We start from the raw sequence: 20971 nt of genomic DNA on the forward strand, positions 1-20971 counted from the left end.
GACATTCTCAATTTATAGCCTTGGAGGATTTCCTCAAGTATAGAATTCAGGGTCCCAGAAATAACTTATGTGGCCAAGGAAGAACCTGAAATAAAACTTGCCAGTTTCCAGGCTAGATTTCTAAACATCTGCCAATTTACAAGGAAAATATATAATAATAACAACAAAAGAATAAATATATAAATAAATTTTAATGAAAGAAGTAGATAGATCAATGAAAGAAGGAAGATAAATAACAAAATAGATTTGAGGCATTTTGGGGAAGAATGTCACAAATAGCTGGAGAAATAAGGAAAGGCATTATGTAAAAAGTGGTGCTTGAACTGACACTTGAAGGAAGATAGATTTTCTGAAGCCAGGCTGGGCAAAAATTGAGATGTAAAAGATATCCAGTGCAAAGGCATGGATATAGATGATATAGTGTTTTGTATAAGGAATATATGTGTGCATGTATGTGCGTATATATATATATATATATATATATATATATATATATATATTATATTATATATAATTACTTAGCTTTCAGATGTGGGAGGAAGAGTAATGGGCAATCAAGTAGGAGAGGAAGGACAGTCTGAGAAGTGCTTTAAATGTGTGTGTGTATGTATATATATATATATATATGTATATATATATATATATAATGTTGTATATATTTTATATTATATATTTATATATGTATTTTATGTATATGCTTAAAATATATGTGCATACACATATATTTCCCTCTCTAGAGGCATAGGGCACCACTGTATTTCAGTAAATTTTCAGACTTACAAAATCTTTTTTGCACTGAAGGAAAATCACTTTGATTTCAAAGTGTAGGGAGAAATGGAATGTGAAGGCACTTGAAATAGAAAGACCATTTGGGAGGCTGTTGAAATAATATAGGTAGGGAGTGAGGAGATTTCAAACAGTTGTGGTTGTTATGTGAATATAAGAAAAGATCAGATTTAGAAGTGTAAGTTAGGTCAACAGGACGATATTTGGCAATTGATTGACTGTATGCTAGAAAAGAGGTGAAGGAATTGAGGATAAGACCAATATTATGCACATGGGAAATTGGAAAAAAAACAGCAGTTTTTTATGAAATTGGGAAGTTTGGGAGATCAGTGAGTTTGGAGGAGGAAAACATTCAGTTTTAGAAATAATGAGTTGTGATGTTTTTGAGATATCTAGTTAGGCATACATTTATTTGATAACTTGAGATGCAGATTGACATGTAGAACTGAAGTCATCTGTATAGTGATAATAATTAAATCAATGAGAGATTAAGTTACCAAGAAAGACATAGAGTTGTAGAAAATAATGAAGAGAGAAATGAGAAGAATCAAGCCAACATTGTATACAGCAAGAGAAATTTTGTTTCAAAAACAATTTTGAGTGAATTAGTCATTTTGACTATTATAAATGCCCAAATTAGCTAGAAAGGACATATGAAGGAAAATATTATCTGCATTCAGAGAAAGAATTGATAAATAGAAATATGTATAGAATGGTTTTGCATGTATGTATTTGTATGTATGATTTTATATCTATTTATGTAGAGGTATATAAATGTATGTATCTATGTATATATATATATATATATATATATATATATGCGTATATACATATATTTAAATAGATAGACATAAACATAAAGTTAGAAAGTTATATGATAACTTTATTATATATTTAAGAGGAATAACAAGGTGTATAAAATAGATTTTCAGTTTTATGTGCAATCATCTTTTTATTATATTATGTTATGGAAATGTTTGTTTTATTCCATAAATAAGGGGGAGGGAGGAGAGAGAGAGAGAGAGAAAAAAGAGAGAGAGAGAGAGAGAGAGAGAGAGAGAGAGAGAGAGAGAGAGAGAGAGAGAGAGAAAGGAGAGCCCTAAGATAAAGCTCTGGAAAACAACATAAGGCCAAATATAATGAATCATTGGAAGAACTGAGGATGTTTAGTCAAGATAACAGAAGAAGATGAAGTATCTGAAGGCCTGTCATGCAGAAAAAATAATTAGACTTATTACACAGATCTCATAAGACAGAACCAAGATCATTGGGTAAAAGATATGAGACAGGCAGATTGAGGCTTCAAGTCAGGAAACAAATTTTGCAGTTTTAGAGTTATCAACAAGTTAAATGATTTTTTCTCAGAGGACAAAGAGTTTGCCTTCATTGGAGGTCTTCAAACAGAGGTTTGATGGCAATTTGTTGCACATGTTAGAGTGGGCATTTCTTTTTTTTTTCCATTATAGATGGGTTTATATATGTAACCTGGTATACAGCATGGTCACTCAATCTGTAATATCTCACACATCCCCTTTGATGCATGCAAACACCCGTTGACTCTCTGAAATATCTTAGTCATTAAAACCCACTCTCAGAAAAGCAAATATAGATTCCCAGAGATTTGTTTACAACTAATTATACTTAGACTCTCTCGAAGTTCTACAGTAGATTGTAAACTAGTACTCTCTGTTTTGCTGTTGTCTATAAAAGTTTCTGGATAAACGTAATTCCTTGGTTGAACAGATGTTTTCACTGCTAAACTTGACATTTTGATTGACAAGACATCTCAACCAAACTAGTCAATTTACTATGTGAGTTCTCTTATTCTCTGCTTGCAAACTGCTTCTTTGTTCAGCTGGATTTACTTGTCAACAACAATTGTAGCATTCATCACTTTCAGCTACAAACTTAGCTAAGACATTTCTGAAATTTGTTCTTTCACCTCTTCCTTATCTTTCTGTGTCCACACTATGGGTTCTTTTTCGGAATGACCCTTCCTTAGTTTATGGTTAATAAAAAGATCTTATCTTTGGCATATAATCAGAGAAATGGCATGTCACTTATTTATAAAACTGTTCTGATATTCATATTATCACATTCAAAACAAACCACTCTCTAAGAATGCTGCATCAGAGAAACTGCTTTTCTTAAACCTCTGAAAAAAATAAACAAACAACTCAGCAACAAATTCATATAAAAAGAGCAAGGACTTCAAAGGGGCAGTATATCACATATGACTGTTGCAGTTCCTCCTAGTTCTAAAAAAAAAAAAAAACCTATTAAATACATAAAGTTGTTTGGGATTGAGTCATGAGACCTTAGTTCCCTCAATGCTATGCCAATTTCTGAGAATTTGTATCAAGATCAGAAGGATTCAAGCACAACTGTAATTGGGTGTGAGGTTAGTATGTATGCTCCTAGAGAGACATGTTGAAGAATTGCTCATCCTCAAAGTGATGGCTGCCAAGGGATGGATTTTTCAGTTATGATAACACATAAAAGCTGTTTATTAATACATGGAGAAGCTAGGATGTGTGTCATCAGATGCAGGTGCAACACCATGGACATCATTATGCTTCAATACTGAATTATTTAAATAAGCTTGAATCTGAATAAGTAGAATTTCTACATGACTTTTTGTAAAGGAAAGGTGAGCATCATCAATACCTGAAGCTGTTGTTTCTCTCTTTATCTCCTTTTTTTCTTATTCTTTGAATAATCAAAAGGTTTTCTCAAGGATCCAAAGTTATTCTTAGTTCAAGTGACTCCATGCAACACTTTTCAAAGCTCCTTTCCAAGAACAGGAGGAAGAACAACAAAGAAAAAATGCTGCTTATTTTTGCATGATTCAGTCAATTATTTCCCATACCCTAAGACATTAAAATGATCCAGATCCTATTTGGTGCTTCTCAGGAACCAGAAATGAATGAGATACTGTCCTGCACTCTAGGAATTTATTGTAATAGCTGGGGAGACAGATGAAGAAATAAATATGACACATGGAAGAATATGATAAAGAGTCGTAAGATACCCCACAAATAGTGCTGTGGAGGCTCAGAGAAAGAATTGGCTCGAGGTGCAAGAGATAGGGATAATTTTGGGGAAGGCCTTCTGTAATGGTTTGCAACTGAGTTGTCCTAAAAGTGAAGACTTGGGAGGACATGATAACTATCTTCATGTAGTCAAAGGGTTGTCCTGGGGAAGAGAAATGAGGTTGTTTCGTTTAGTCTCAGAAATTGGAGCTAGTAGCAATTGGTGGATTTTGCAGAGAGATAAATTATGGCTCAGTGTAAGGAATGACTTCCTAACCATCAGAGTTGTCTAAAAATGGAATAAGCTTCTTTGTAAAAGAGTTAACATCCAGTCTCATAAAATCTACAGAGAGAGCATTGGTAACCACCTAATTTACAATGAATGAGCTTTTATTTAGTATTTAGTTGTGCCAGGAATTGTGCTAGTAATGGGGATACAAAGGAAAAATAATGGAATAGACTCCTAGGGAGCTTAGATTAGGTCTACTATTTGGGGGGAAGATTGAAATTTTTTTGCTGCAATGGTATAGATTAGTCTTGACCTCTTATGAGCCTTCTAGACAATGTATTTGTGAATCTCTGGTTTTGTAGATAGGACATTAACAAGCAGCAATGGGAATGGGAAGATAGCGAATTACATGCAAAGGGAACTAAATGAACAAAAAATCTGCTGTAAGAATTTCTATTTCTATAATATTTTGAGCTTCCCAAGGCACTTGTCTCATACCAATCATGTGAGTTAGGTATTATCCCCATTTCACAGATAAGAAATTTGAGGCTCAAATAAATAAAGAAATAGAGGTTCATGAACATAGAAGAATTTCCCAAGCAAGTGTTCTTTCTATCCTACCTTACTCCCTCCTCAGTCTATGATGAGTCACCTAATATTGTCATGATAAGTCATTAGGTCCCACAATTGTTGATTTATGAAAAGAAGCAGATAACATCTGTTGCTAATAACCTAAATGAGTATACCAACCTCTCTCCATTTCTGAAGGAGAAGGGACAGGGAAAGGTAGAAGGAAATTAGATTCAGACACTCAGAGGAAGAGAAAGAGAGAGAGAGAGAGAGAGAGAGAGAGAGAGAGAGAGAGAGAGAGATGAAGATGGAGACAGAGATAGAGACACAGAGAGAGACAGAGAGGCAGAAAGAGAGAGAGAGAGAGAGAGAGAGAGAGAGAGAGAGAGACAGAGACAGAGACAGAAATAGAGACAGATGGACAGAGGTAGCGAGAAAGGGAGGGAGAAAATAGGAAAAAAGAAGAAAGGGAGGAAAAGAAGATTATAGAGGAGTGGAGAAAGCAGAAAATGAGAGTATTTGACAGAGAAATGTAGTTCTGGGGCAAATATTCTAATGTGTATTTTACTGTTATGCTTATCTATGATGAAGTCCCAGGCTTCAGTCTGAACTATAAATTACCTGACATCTTGACTACAGGAAGTGCCCAAAATACCAAAAGGCAACTCTAAATCAAATTTACATGCTTACACCATTTTACTATCTTGTATGGATTTCTCTTCCAAGAAGTTATATGTCACAGTTCATGGATTCCCCATAGCATTACCCACATCATGGAAATATCTCCCAACTTTACCCATCTCCATTTGCCTTCTTTTTCTCTAGAGGGCTTAGATGAGAAGTTTCAGGAGTTGGACAGTATGATCTTTTGACTTCATACCCAGTAGCAGCGTCCTACTCAAATGACCTTGGAATCTCTACACATGCATCTGGTTCTAATGATGCTGCTGCATTAGTGGTCTATTCAGAATCCATCTCTAGTCTATTGTGTTTGTTTATAGAAACATGATAGTGTGGATTTAGAATTTGAAGTAATCTAAGAAATATAACTTAGTCCAATGCTCCCCCATACACATTTGAGTGATCAGGAACCTTAGGACCAAAGAGGTTAAGTCATTTGATCCAAAAATCACATAGCTAAGTAATTCTCCAATTCTAATTTAAATTCTATGATTCTGAGTGGAAAGAAATGAGAAGTCTGAGAGGAAGGAAGCCTATAGAAAAAAGATGAAGATAAGACCCCATGGCAAAAAGAATAAAGCTTCTAGAAGGAAAATTATATCAGACATTGATTTTTTACTAATATCTTTGATAATGGAACTCCTTATTTCTTTGCTGAATTATAAAAATAAAATTGAAGGATCAAGAGCAGGAAGAAACTCGTTTATAGATGAGGAAAAGATGACTGGATAAGTAAAGTGACTTCCCCTGAAGTGACTTCCCCCAATGGTACCTAGGTGATAAGTAGTAAATCTTTAAATCTAAATCAGTTGCTCTGACTTGAACCCATTTCACTCTCTGTCTTTATTTCTGATTTGACCCTCAGACTTCTAATTTTCACAAGCAACTTTAATTCCTGAGATAATTTGGCTTCTTGTTTTTTTTTTCTCACCAGGATCATGTCTTGGATCCAATCATTTCCCCTCAATAGAGCTTTCTCCTTATATTTATTGACCGTGTTAGTCACTGATCATGACAGGGCACCTAAGAGACAAATGTCAGATTTGTCTGATGCTAATTTCTTTCTTCAAACACTCCCCTCACCCAGTTGTTTTTTTAAATCATAAAAAGTATGTGTACGGCATCTCCAAATGGATCTGCTATAATAAGTTTCCTCTTTGGCCAACTTTGCCCTCTTGTATACCAAAAAAGCTATTGAGGAAGTTATAAATATTAGATATGACACATTCTCCTCTCTCCTTCTCAATGTGGTATCAATAGACCAATTAGTTTTAATCAGTACCATTAATGAATTCTCTGGAACCATTAGCCTCTATTCAGAAATCTAGGTGATTACACTAGAGCCAATTCCCTCCAATGATTTAGGTTCCCAGGCAGGCCCAACCTACACCATACAACCAAAATACAACCCAAAACACTGTCCAACCAGGGCAATAGATGATGATGTCATCTCTGGGGATCTATGACCCGCCACTTCCCTTGCAAACAATTTGAAATGAAAATATTGCTCTTCTTGCATTGATACCATATATCTTTTCCTGCTTGGCTGTGAGCGGCCTTCTCAGAGATAATGACCCTGGCCTTCAAGAGCTGCATTATTCAGCCCAAGTCCTGGCGAGTGCTGCCTTCTTGAGCTGCCGTCTGCCTGGCTTCCGAGGCCTAAATTACTAGTAAACAGAGATGGATGGGCAAGGGTTCTTCAGTGTAAATTGATTCTCCGCCTGGCACTGTTTTTTTTTACCCCCCTTTATCCCCAGTGATCATTGAAAAACACTCTTTCCTCCACATAATAGCACAATTCACTACCTGCCTGATGGGAAGCAAAGATGTATATCTAATCATGGATTAATGGTGCCCAAAAGTGAATAGTCTTCCAGCTGATCTGGCCCCAGCTGGCCAAGTAAATAAGGGGAGGAGGGATGTCAAGGGAATATGAAAACTCCATCCACAGCTCTCTGTCCTTTCCGCCTCCACTACACAGATGATGGCTGGAGGCAAGCAAGAGAGAGCAGGTATTTATAGCTCCACTCTATTTGGAGCTTGGTCCCTTGTTAACTTGGAGTCAGAAAATTTTAGAATCATCTATTCATAGACTCTTTAGATCCCTGAATTAAAACCTCAGAATCTTAGACTCATAAATTCTTGGAACCAGAGGAATTGTGGTCATATATTCATAGAATCTTAGAATTGTGGACTCTTGAAATCCTAGAATCTGTCAATGTGCAATACTTATTCCAGGGAGGCCCAGGCAAAGGAAAAAAGAAAGAACAGAATCGGGGGAAAGTCTGGTAGTAAATCATACTCCAAAGAGGGAGCTAATTATTCAGGAAGGCACTATATCTATAAATACATTTCGATTGTTTTACCTAGTAAAAGAGATAGCTTGGCAATGTGCTATAAAGTTGGACTTAAGGTTATGGAGACCTGAGTTCAAATCCTGCCTCTGACACATACTGACTGTGCGACCCATGAAAGTCATTTAAAGGCTCAGGAAAGTTCTTAGGTTATACACGGCAGAACAAGTAAGTGGTGGTTTGCTTTGGTGCTAATGAAATCACAGATAAGACCCTATCTCTATTTCTATTTATTCAGATAGTACTCTAGCTGCATCAGATTTCTAATGACTTGAAAACTGTTACTACCATCAACCCCAAAACCACTTTCTCCATTCCCATTTTGACCATTCAATTACAGAGATGAGAATAAGCAGTTTGATTATGCATGAGATTCAGGGATATCACTCCAGAGAGCCCCTAAGGACTCTTTTAGCTTTGACATGCCCGGAGCATCTTGGTGGTACAATCTGCCCAGAGAGAGTGTTTTGTGTTTGTGTTTCCTGAGAGGTGTGATATTCATGAATGTCATACAATCAATCAAAATTTTTTTTAACATGATTACTATATGACTGACATTGGGCTGATCATTGAAGAAACAGGCAAAAAAAAAGGGGAGAAAGCCCCAGTCTCTACGCTCCATCCTTCTTGCCTTTGACAAAGCTGCTACATATGCCTAAACTTTAAAAATCACACATGCAAAGACTATGGGAGGACATCTGGTCCAATCCTCTCAGAAAAGAAGCATTAAAAGGAAAAAATTAAAGTTTCTTGCCTAAGGTACACTTTTAGAAAATAGCAATGTCAGCATTTGAACTCATGTCCTCAGATACTAAACGTGATGCCCTTTTCACTTCATTCTTTGGTCTTTGCATGTTGCATTCTGACTCATTATTTCTCATTTAACACCTCATCCTTATGCTATCTCTATCATGAGAACTTCCCAACTCTTATGTCAGAAATGACCTTCCCTATGATCTCATATAGGATTTTATTTCTTTCCAAAGCACTTACCAAACTGCACTAATAATTATTTGTTGATGGTGTAGCTACTAAGCTCTGAGGGCCATGAAAAGAAACCCCATACCCTTTTTAATGTTTACTTCTTCCCCAGCACCTAAAGTCTTGCTCATTGTAGGTAACTAATGAATAATTGTTGTGCAAATAAGCGAATGAATGCATAGTGTCCCATCAAGTTTGCAACTGAGCAATATAGAAGGAGATCAGTGTAGTCACTAAGATATAGGAAGATCCTTAGGAATTAACTATTTCCTGAGGATAACTTTGTATACCATATGCCTAATATATCTAACTGAAACTTTTTACCTTACCCAAACCTTATGTCAAAGCAGAAGTCATTGATTGAATTGGAAATTTTTTGACTGCTAGAGATAAAGGGAATAATAGATTTTCTAATCCAATCATCTAACTCATGTCAGTATCCTTGCCTTTTTTTCCCTGAGGCAATTGCCATTAAGTGACTTGCCCAGCATCACACAGCTAAGAAGTGTTAAGTGTCTGAGGTCAGATTTGAACTCCGGTCCTCCTGACTTCAGGGCTGGTGCTCTATCCACTGTGCCACCCAGCTGCCCCTATGTTGACTTTTTAATAAGTGGATATCTAACCTTTGCTTCAACATTTTGAATAGTGGGAAGCTCATGTCTATACAAAGCTACCTATTCCATTCATGAGTATACTCTGATTATACATATTCTTGGCCTTTGAGGAGCGACAGCTACAGAAAAGCACATTTTAAGTCAATGTTTGGAGTTTGGGGCGGGAATTAGATTGGGTAATGCTCTCTGTGATGACTTGCATCTCTAGAATTCTATTTGTGCCATCCACTCTTGTATTGACACAGTTCTCTTATAATTTTATTTTGTTTTGTATCCTTAGCTATTAAATTCATTCTTTCAATACACATTTGTTAAATGACTATTGTGGGCACTGCACTGTAGAAATTACAAAACTTAGATGAGCCAGAGTCCCTGACCTTGTAAAATTTATAGTCTAGTAAATGAGTAAACTGAGAAGCTGAGAGGTTTCAATGATTTGACCAGTCACACAGGTTAGTATCAGAGTTGGGATTAGTATCCAGAGCTTCTAAACTCTTCAGTCTTTTCATTATATCACACAGCCGAGGGCCAACATCAACTTCAGTCTGGTTCTTTGCCAGTTACAGAATTCTTCCATGCTCCAATAGTCTCTTTTTCCTTAGCTTCCAAATACCAGCCTTCTGTTCCATCTGAATCATTATCCCTACTGCCCCTCACTCATAAACCCCATCTCTGTGACTTTCTCCAATCTATCCTCAAGCCCTGGGAATTCTTTACATTTTTTTCTCATCTTTTCAAATTTCCCCAAAATGAGATACCATGAATTCTTTCCTGATCAGGCCAGCCCCCAAATCCTCAGTGCTGTGCCCCAACATAATATTGAAATTGCATTCTAAAGTATGAGAAGCTCTCTCCTCCCAGTGTTCCCTATTGTAAGGAAGTGTTGTTTTTTAACATATTACAGATGTGTAAATTTTCTGTGTATTTGTCAACATATAGATATGTTTTACTCTGATGTTCAAATAAGCAGAATGTCTTTCTTTCTTCCCTAATACAGTTGAAGGTACCACCATCCTCACAATCAAGAAGGTTCATAGTCTATCACCTCAACTCCTCCTCCTCATCACCCTACCCCCCACAGTCAAATTGTTCCTAAGTCTTTTGTTTTGTTTCTCCCTTCACAACATTTCATATGTGTGTGTGTGTGTGTGTGTGTGTGTGTGTGTGTGTGTTCTCTTGACTCACATTGTCATCATCATGTTGCTTGGTCTTATCAACTTTTACCTGGACTATTGAAATACTTTCTATTAGTCTGCCAGGAACGAGTCTCTCTGGCCCACTCTGGTCATTTCCCTTTACTATTAAAATGATCTTCCAAAAACACAGACCTAACCATATCACACACATACCTCATTCAATAAAGTCTGGGGCTGCCTCTTATCTCTTGGACTAAACTAGCCCCAAATCACTCATAAAGTAAGTGATTGAGGAGAAATTTGCACTTAAACCTTCAACCCCAAGTTCACTCGTTCTGCCACATTTTCAGTTTTCCATTTATGATCTGTATTACCCAACTCTTTCATGTGGTAGATGACAAAATAGTCACTCAGAGAGGAGAAGGTATTTGTCCTGGCTCGTACAACCAATCAGTAGCAGAGCTGGAACAAGAGCCCCTGTCTCATAACTCCCTTTCCTCCACTATACCATAAGGTTTATGTCCCAAAGCAGTCTCAAGTTTCCCTTTAGAATCTAGAGTCAATCCATTAACCAGCTCTTGTTTGAGAGCCTACTGCTCATCTTAATGGTGAAGTTGTGCGTCTGCATGTATTCCCCGGCAGCCAAAGCAATACATCTTCTAATTATGTCTTCTATTGTCTCATTCCATGTTAAATATTGTCAGCTCCAAGCATCAAACAACTTCTCTTTCATCATGAATTTGCCATAAATTCTGGCATCATTCATTCATTCATTCCCTTCCCCAGGGCCTCCCCAAAGTCTCAGAAGTCTGGAGCCATTTCTAGATATGAAGGCCCCCAAAATCATGATAAAATAAAATAAAACATCAGACACACACATACACACACATACACACACATGCACGCACATGCACACACACACATGCACACACACGTGCACGCACATACACACAAGACAGCTGGGATGAGTTGAAAGGGTACAGTATTTGAAAATTTGAGTGTATTTATTTAAGATGTTTTCTAGTATTTTTTTGGTGTGTATGTTTAATTCAATGCCATGAAAAGTATTAAATGAAGTCAAAAGGGTTTTAGTCCTGCCACTGAAGAAGTCCCATGGAGACCTGAGGACATGGGAAACACAATTCTAGCAATGACGTTGCTGTCCCCGCAGTGTGCTGATGCTGCAGTAGCTGAGAATTTAAAAGAAAAGGAAGGGACAGGTACTGCTTGCTGGTAGATAATTAGGCTGGTCAACACTGAGGTCTTTCTGTGCTGTAGATCCTTTCAGTAAAGGTTTAGTTTCATTATTGTGGAGCAAAGGAAGTTTTCCTTTGAAGAACAAGTCTCTGCTTCACTTCCCAGGTGCCCTACCTGACTGCGAGAGGCAATCAGGGAATAACAGGGTTCCTTGGTCTTTTGATCTTTTCCAGTCAGCTTATGTCCTATGGCAGGCCTGAACAACTCTTCTAGTGGTAGGGGTCAACTTTCTGAAAAGGCCACTCTGGGGCCATGTTAAAAATCATCTCTCCATCTCTGAGACACTGTCTGTCCATTACCCTCAGGACATCTTTAAGAATCAATGAATGAGTGAATTAACAAAGTGATAAAAATCTTAGATTAAGCCCACATACGTACCAGGCACTATGTTAAGTACAAATACAAATACAAACCACAAGTCAGTCCCTGCCACCATGGAGTTTACAATCTAATATAACACATGAATGGTGTGATGGCCAGGGAAGAGCATTTTGAATTGGAGAATCACAATGATAATGAATGAAGTCACAGGACAATTGACTGACATTTTTTTTGAGAATGGTAAGGTTGGAGCTGGGAGCCACAATGGATATAGAGTCAGGCTTGAAGTCAGGAAGAAACTCATATTCCTGAATTCAAATCTAGGTTCAGACACTAGGTGTTTGAACCTGGGTAACTCTTAATCTTAATCCTTTTTGACTTGGTTTCCTACTATGTAAAATAATTTGAAGAAGGAAATGGCAAATCACTTCATTTTTTTTTTTTGCTAAGAAAACCCCAAAAGAAATTATGAAGAGCTAGACATGTTGAATCAATTCCTGAGAGATCCTGGAATAAAACTGAGTCTAAGTTCCAACTTTGCTCCTGCCTCTATGTATAATCTTACATAATGTTGTTCAATCAAATCAGTTCAATTCAACTTGATTTAATTCAGTACATCTTTATTAAGCAGCAACTAGGTGATTTGGCCAATGCTAGCAATGTGTGTGTGTGTGTGTGTGTGTGTGTGTGTGTGTGTGTGTTGTGGAATAATATCATGTATATAATGGTTATTCTGTATTTATTAAGTATTATCTTGTATGCAGAGCCCTATGATCAATGTTGAAACATAGACAATTGAGAAAATATATGGCTGTGTAAATTGAAAAAAGAAGTCGCGTTACAGCCATAGGGTTCAAGTTTACCATGTTCATAACTTGGAAAAATCATTTCACTCAGTCAATAGGCATTTATTGAATGCTTGTTATGTACTTAGTATGGATCACCAAAGGGAATCAAGGAAAACATCATGGGAGAGGCAACATGTAAGTTAGGCATGAATAGGGATTAAATGAGTGCAAATCACCATGGGAGCAAAGACAGAGAAAACAATGAAGGTTTGATGGGTCATAGAGTGTGAGCAAGGGAGTAAAATGAAATAATCCTGCAATTATTGGGTGACTTCAGATGTTACAGAGTTTGAATTCAAGGGAAAGGTGGAATGGAAATCCCTATATAGGTGATAGGGACATTGAATATTTATTATTCAAAAGTGAAAAAGGAAGGACAGAAATAAGTGTTTATAAAGTATTTTATTATGTGACTAATCATGTCAGGCATTTTGCAAATATTATTTCATTCTATCCTCACAACAACTCTGGGATGTAGATGATATTATTATTTTCATTTTACATTTGAGTAAACTAAAACCAAAAAGGTTAAATGATCTGTTCTAGATTGCATAATTAGTGTGAAATTTTTCTGACACTGGATTTAATCTCAGGTCTTTTTGAACAAAGCTAGAGTTGGAACACTTGGATGATGGCATGGATAGAGCACTGGAATCAAGAAGACTCATATTCATGAGTTCAAATCTAACCTCAAACATTTACGAGCTGTGTGATGCTGAGCAAGTCATTTTATCCTGTTTGCCTCAGTTTCCTCCTTTGTAAAATGAGCTGGAGAAGGAAATGACAAACTACTCCAGGGTCTTTGCCAAGAGAATTCCAAATGGGGTCGTGAAGAGTTGGATATGACAGAAAAAAGAATGACTATATGATTGAAAAACAATTGAAAAATTCCTGACTCCAAGTCCAATAATCTATTCACTCCACCACCTAGTTCCCGTTATAGGTAGCTAAAAAGGTCTAGACGTATTGGTAGGGTAGAATTGAAATGAGATGTTATTTTAGAAAACTTCACTAGGCTGTTAATGATGATAATAGAAAAAGCAAAAATAATGTGAGATATTTTGCAAAGTTGGTAACTGATGAGTTATGAGAGATGATCCAGAGGGAAATTAAATCCTAAAGATAACCTCACTGTTTCTAAAACAGGAGAAGCAGCTTCTGAAGTCCCTTCTCTGAGAAGGATCTCCCTCATAGGAAGAAATATTATTTCTACTTCTGACATGCTATGTTCTATCTAAAATTCTGTATTTCTATGAAGTTAAGATAGTCTATCACCAAAACAATAGTTCACATTTGCATCATATTTAAAAAGTTTATTCACTGTATAAAAAAATATTTCAACTACTCTGCTAGGTAGCCATTGCTAGGTGGTACAGTGAGGAAAACTTGAATTAAAATCTGGCCTCAAACCTTTACCAGCTATGTGACTCTGGGTAAGTCAATTTCCTTAACTATATAATGGAGATAATAGCACTTATTTCCCGGGATTGTTGTGAGGATCAGATAAGGTGATATATGGAGAGCCCTACATAAACCTTAAAGCATTGTATAAATGTTAATTATTATTGTGTTTGTTTTTCTCATCTGTAAAACAGAGATGAATATTACTCTCTTGACTACCTGAAAGGACTATTGTGAAGATTAATTGAGAGAAGAAAAAGGAAAGTGTTTCAGTATTTATAACTCCTTATTGAATAAAACCTTTTATTTCCAAGTCACAGCTATCTTTTCAAATGCCAATGTCCTTGGGAACAGCCACAGAGGATTTTCAGATATCATACACAATCAGTGAGGAAGAGCAAGGCTTTCATAACAGGATTTGGTCATTAGAATATGTTTTCAAGCATTGCACTCAGGGCTGAAGGAAAGAGGAAAAGGAAACATCTATTTTATCACAGATTTCTAGAATGCTAAATCCTTGGAGATCCTCCCCTCAGGGATTCTTAATTTATGGTCCACAGATCTTTAAAGAAACTATGTATTTCAGGATGTCCATGAATTTAGATATTTAAAAAATACATTTTTATTTTCAATAATTTTTGATTTCCTTCTAAATTTATGTATTTTATTTTATGTACTTAGAAGCATTGTTCTATGACTGCATATGTATTTAATCTTAACTGGTTGCCAACGAAATACTTGATACACACAAAGCTCAAGAATCCCTGTTTTAGTTCAAATTCTATTTTTTAAAAGATGAGAACATAAGAACCTAGAGAGAAGTGACTTAAACAAGAAGACATGACAACTCAATGGTAGATTGGAAACATAGCCAGATTTCACCTTTCATATCATGATTTATTTGAGGATTAATGGTGGGTGAAATGTAGGTGACATTTTCATTTTATAGACTACCTGATCAGAAGGAAGAAATGGATGATGATGAATTACATAAAGATATAACCATGGCGCTGAGGAATGATAAAGTAGTGAGAGCTTCTCTTCCCCCAATCCCATTTTCTCTCGTGATAATATCATTTTGTCTTCAAAAATAAACTGTGGTTTTCAAACATTTAGTCTCATGACTTTACATTCTTAAAAGTTATTGAGGACTCAATGAAGGACTTTTATTTATGTGTGTTATTGATGTAAACTGCCCCCTGATCTTGTGGGGAGAAGGGTGATCCTGGGTTAGAAATCTAATTATGTAAATTGTCCCCCTGATTTTTGGGGGTGGAGAAGAGTGGTTCTAGGTTAGAAATCTCAGCCCCTCTGAGAGGGGAACCACTCTCCTGTTTATAGGAGAAACTCCCAAATAAGTAATCTTCTCCTATGATTCAACTGGAGATCCTGGTCTGGGGCACGGTCACCATTCTCTATTGGAAGGTCTCCAGCTCAGAGCCAAGAAGATCCAACATAATCATACTGTGTGCCCAAATCTTTGCAAAAGGCCCAACAGGATTTTGCCCACTAAGAAAGCCATTTTCTTAGTGTATTAAACCAATTCTTTCCACAAACCTCGAGTCTGTATTCATTGCAGTTTGCAAATTCTTTGACTAGATGATATAAATATATGATTTGCGATTTGCAAATTCTTTCGCAACTGGCCAAGGGATCCCATTGCTGTCAGAGGATCTCTCAACTGATTTCTCACACCTCAACATTATAGCTGTCAATATTTGCCATTTTAAAAACTGAAAAGTCTTACTATTATTATGAAAATAATTTTTACTTCATGGACTTACTGAAATGGTTTCCCATTTCACTTTGAGAAATCAAAGATCACACTTTGAGAACTATTTAGATATTGGAACAGCAAAAGATCTGATTTTGATCTATTAGAAAAAACTTGCTCCTAAAGTATAAATGAATGGAACCTTATAAAGAGGGGACCCCCTCCCCTGAACTTGGAAAATTCTGGAAGGAGAAAATCTTCAATTCTGCCTCAATAAGAGACTTTGCCCCATGTCTTTTTTTCTTAAATGAATTTAAGTTCCAACTGCTTAAGGGGCGAATGATACGGGTGTGGTCCCTTTAAGAAGTGACATTCCTTCCTTTCTGATTCCCAACCCCTTCTATGTAATTATCAGTCCAAGACCTATTGATTCACAAATCCTGGTCCCTTTGAATTCCAATAGAAGATCTGGACCTGTCCCAGGCCCACCTGGATCTGAGTCAACTTGGGACTATACCCACAGGCCCTTCTAGCTAAATTTCCCATTATAAAAGGGGCCAAGCTGGGACCCCCTCTTTGCAGAGGTCCCAAACATGCCAGGCATAAGGCTGGCATGCCAGGACCCTCTGTCCACTGGAACTCCGTGTCCGGTGCCCTTCTTATCTCTACCTTCACCTATTTCCTTAACTATACTTTAACCTTACTTCCAAACCCCATAATAAACCTCTTTTAATCAATCTAGCTTTTCGGGCCAATAAATGCTTTCACTGGGGACTTGCACCACCACTAGACTTCATTTAACGCCATATCCTTGAGCCGAATCCAACGGGGTTTCAGGGGAGCTCTATTTGACTCTCTGCACCCCAAACTTGCCATACACCTCAATTAAACCCTAATTTAATTTAGGTACCCCATATCTATCCCTCATCATTTAGAAGTTAGTGGTCATTCTATCTTAGAGTTCATGGTACAGAAGTACTAGGAATCTAGGAAAAGTCTACAATATACACTATAGTTTTGGAGAGGAGTTATAGCATTCAGAAAAAAGGCAGGTAGGATGTAATGGCCTAAAATCCAACAGAGCAATTCAGTTAAAAATAATGGAAAACTCTCAAAATCAAAATTCTGAAAATGCAGTGTAAACAATTCCAATAAGGGAGAAAAATGAGAGCTGCTTAAAGAGATCTATGTACTGTCAGAAACTACTCATTAAACAACTTGTAATGGATGAAGGCATAAATGAAAAAATATTGAATGACAAATTATTTACTACCTACAGTTTACTCAGCATTGTGCCAGGTAGACAATTTACCACCAGGATTGATAAAAGTGAAAGACTCCTTATCTTAAGGAGCCTATAATTTAATAGGAAAAGATAACACACATCCTGGTGATCACCAAAGAAGAAATAATTCCCATCATTTTTTTTTTCTTTTTATTTTGTTTTGTTTTTCTTTTTCTGGTGAGTCACAGGAAAGGGGAAAGGACTCTGGTTTGTCATCATGACATTTCTAAAGGTAACAGTAATATCGATTTGATTAGTGTTCTGAGAATAAGAGGGAGAAAACAGTTTTAAAGGGAAATGTGAGCAATAGCACGACAGATGACTAGATGATATAAATACCACACAATTCCAAAATGGAGAAGTTTTAGCTGTCTGGTTAATGTGAAAAAGGGGTCCTCACATTTAATGTGGATCAACTGTAGAATGTGACACCAGTCATTTTAAAGATAAGGATATTGAAGTACAAAGAAACAAAATCACATGATCAGAGTCACATAGTAGGTAAGTGACAAAAACAGAATTAATAGCTACTATATCTTATGTTCTTTCCTAAGCCAAGCTATACAAGATAATGCAGCAGATACTCAATAAACATTATTTTGGATATTGGGAGACAGAGAAGCATTGTGGAGTAGTGGACAGAATAAAGGACTTGTAGTTAGCAATACACAGATTCAAATTTTACCCTGAACACTTGAAAATTATATGACTATAGGAAAGTTGCTTAATATCTATCTATTTCAGGCAATTGTTTCAGACTTATTAAGCTAAGACTTCAATTTGGCTTCAATCTGAATTGATAGAGGGATTTACCAGGGTAGGAAGTTCCCCAAATGGTAAAATCATAGATTTTTTGTGTCTTACTCAATATGATTCTTTAGTTAGACAGTGCAATAAAAGAAGCAAATATAATCTTAAGATGTATTAAAACATGAGATTCTGAAAAAACCCAGGGGATTAGTCTTGTAGACTAAAGTGTCAAACATATAGATTAAAATACAATTGGGAAATAGTTAACAAAATAAATAAAAATGCAAGAGAACAGAGATAATGTCAATATGTAGTTTTCTAAGTCATCATATAACCAGCCTGGATCCTTATATATGATTTAGTTATCCCCCATTTCTACTGGAATTTGACACCACCATTGTATATTGGTCATAGTAAACCTGATACATTTTGCAATCTTCTGAAAACAAAATTTTAAGAGGGACTTTGACAAGCTTGAATGAGACAGGGATAATGAAGGGATGGTAGATGATGCATGACAAACATTTCTTGGATTGGTGTTGGGGATAGTGGATGCTTGGAGAAAATTTTAGGGGAACATGATATCCATCTTCTTGTATCTGAAGGCCTTTCATGTATAAAATGGTTTAGATTTTCTCTGCTTGGATTCTAAGGGCACAAGGTTAAAAGTTTCAGGGATATAAATTGAAAATACACATAAGGAAGAGGGTGGATTCCAACAATTATACCCAGGCAAAGGTGAAATTGGAGGCAACTTAGTGTCTCAGTAGGTGGAGCACTGAGACTGGAATGCAGAAGATCTGAGTAAAATCCAGCCTCACACATTTACTAGCTGTGTGACCTGGACAAATCACTTACTGCTATTTGTCTCAGTATTTTCATCTGTAAAATAAGCTGGAGAAAGAAATGGAAAACCACTTCAATATCTCTGCCAAGAAAACTCAAAATAGGGTCATAAATAATTGATATAATCAAAACAAACAAAAGACAACAAAGATGAAATTGTCTACCTTAGGAGACAATAAATTCCCTTTCACCAAGATTGTGTCAGGGACGGTATGGATTTCACTCCTGAAAAAGACTGAAGAAAGTGGTAATCACCTAGGACTTTGAAGATGCTTCCATTGTTCATCTCTATAAAGATACAGGGAATAGATTGATAAAATCACAGGGGATCTCTCTTTAGTCATTGCTGGCAAGATTCTTGTCAGAGTTCTCCTTAATAGGCTGATCCTTCATCTGGAAGAAGGTATTATTCCTGAGAGCCAATGTGGCTTCAGGAGGGGCCAAGAAACAGTCAATATGATGTTTGCTGCCCAACAAACTCCAGGAGAAATGCCAGAAGTTGAACAGAGGTCTATCTATATACAATGTTCATTGATCTGACAAGGTCTTTGATACTGTCAGTCGTGAGGGCTTCTGAGGAATTTTGTCAAGTTCATCAATATGGTATGTCAGTTTCATAATGATATTCTTGTTTGGATTCTGGATAATGGAAGATGCTCTTGTACTTTCTCAGTCATAAATGAAGTGAAACAAGATTGTGTGTTTGCTCCTATATTTTTTAGCATGATGTGTTCAGCCATGTTGTCATGAGGATGAATATGGCACCAAGATCAGCTACCACACTAATAGTAAATTCTTCAACTTGAAGAGGTTACAAACCAAAAGTAACATGGAGGGAATATTAGTGCATTTTTTTTAGATTATTACTCAATGCAGCATCCAAAACTGAGATGAATAAAGTATGGATTGATTCTCCGCTACTTGTACTAATTTTAGCCTAACAATTAATACCAAGAAAACACAGATACTCCATCTTCCAGCATAACATCATCCATATGTAGAACCACTGGTTACAGCAAATTTAAAAGTTTTGAATGCTGGTGCTGTTTTCTTATCTTGGCAGTATACTTTCCAAAGATGTACACACTGATAATAAGGTTGACACATGCATTGCCAGAAGTAGCTCAGTGTTTGGGAGCCTCTGAAGAAAAATGAGAGAGAAGAGGCATTAGACTGACTAGCAAATTGAAGGTCTAGAGACCATTGTGCTGACCTCATTTTTTTACACCTATGAAACTCAGACAGTCTACCAGCACCATACCAAGTAACTAAATCACTTCCATTTGAATTGTCTTATAAAGATTCTGAAGATCACCTAGCAGGGTAAGATATCAGATACTGAGGTCCTTTCTCAATCTAAACATCCAGATATTCACAACCTCATTGTGCTGGCCACATTTTCTGAATGTTAAATGCATGCTTGTCAAAAAGACTATTTTATGGACAACTCACATAGGACCAGTGCTCACATGGTGGTCAAAGAAAATGATACATAACACTTTCAAAGTCAATTTTAGAATTGATTGCAAGGCATGGGAGACACTGACACAGGGCCACTCTCTTCAGAGGCATGTCATCATCAGAAAAAGTGCTGTGTTCTGTGAGCAATGGAGATTTAAAGTAGCTGAAAAGAAGCATAAGATTCACAAAGTTAGAGAGTCCATCCTAAAAGTTCATAGGAACTTCTGTAGTAAAGCATTCTGAGCTCATTTAGGTCTGATCAGCACAGTCAGATATAGCATAACTTGAATCTAACATAGAAATGTCATTTTGGTTCTCTTTGAGAATTAAGGATAACCAAGGATGTCATCCCTGAGGTAAGAATCTAGGGATAAGGCCCAGCATCTTCCATCAGTACATCACTTTGTTCTGACAATTCATAGCTAGCCTTGTCGAGTAAAAAGACCTCATATCACATATGTATCAGCACCCTGAGTCTTCCATCTCCTGCTCCATGTATATACTCTGAAAAAAGATGCTTCTACAAAATGTAGAAGTTGCAAAGAACCAGACTGGACATTTTCTGTCTGCCATAAATCCAAGCCATTTCTATCTGGCACAAGATAACTTCTATCTCCTGCTGCCAGCCCAATCTCTCAAGTGGGATTTAGAGAACCTCCAGTGCAAAAAAAGAACAATCTCTCTCTCTCTCTCTCTCTCTCTCTC

This window comes from Antechinus flavipes, chromosome 1, assembly GCF_016432865.1.
Source record: "Antechinus flavipes isolate AdamAnt ecotype Samford, QLD, Australia chromosome 1, AdamAnt_v2, whole genome shotgun sequence".
NCBI lineage: Eukaryota > Metazoa > Chordata > Mammalia > Dasyuromorphia > Dasyuridae > Antechinus > Antechinus flavipes.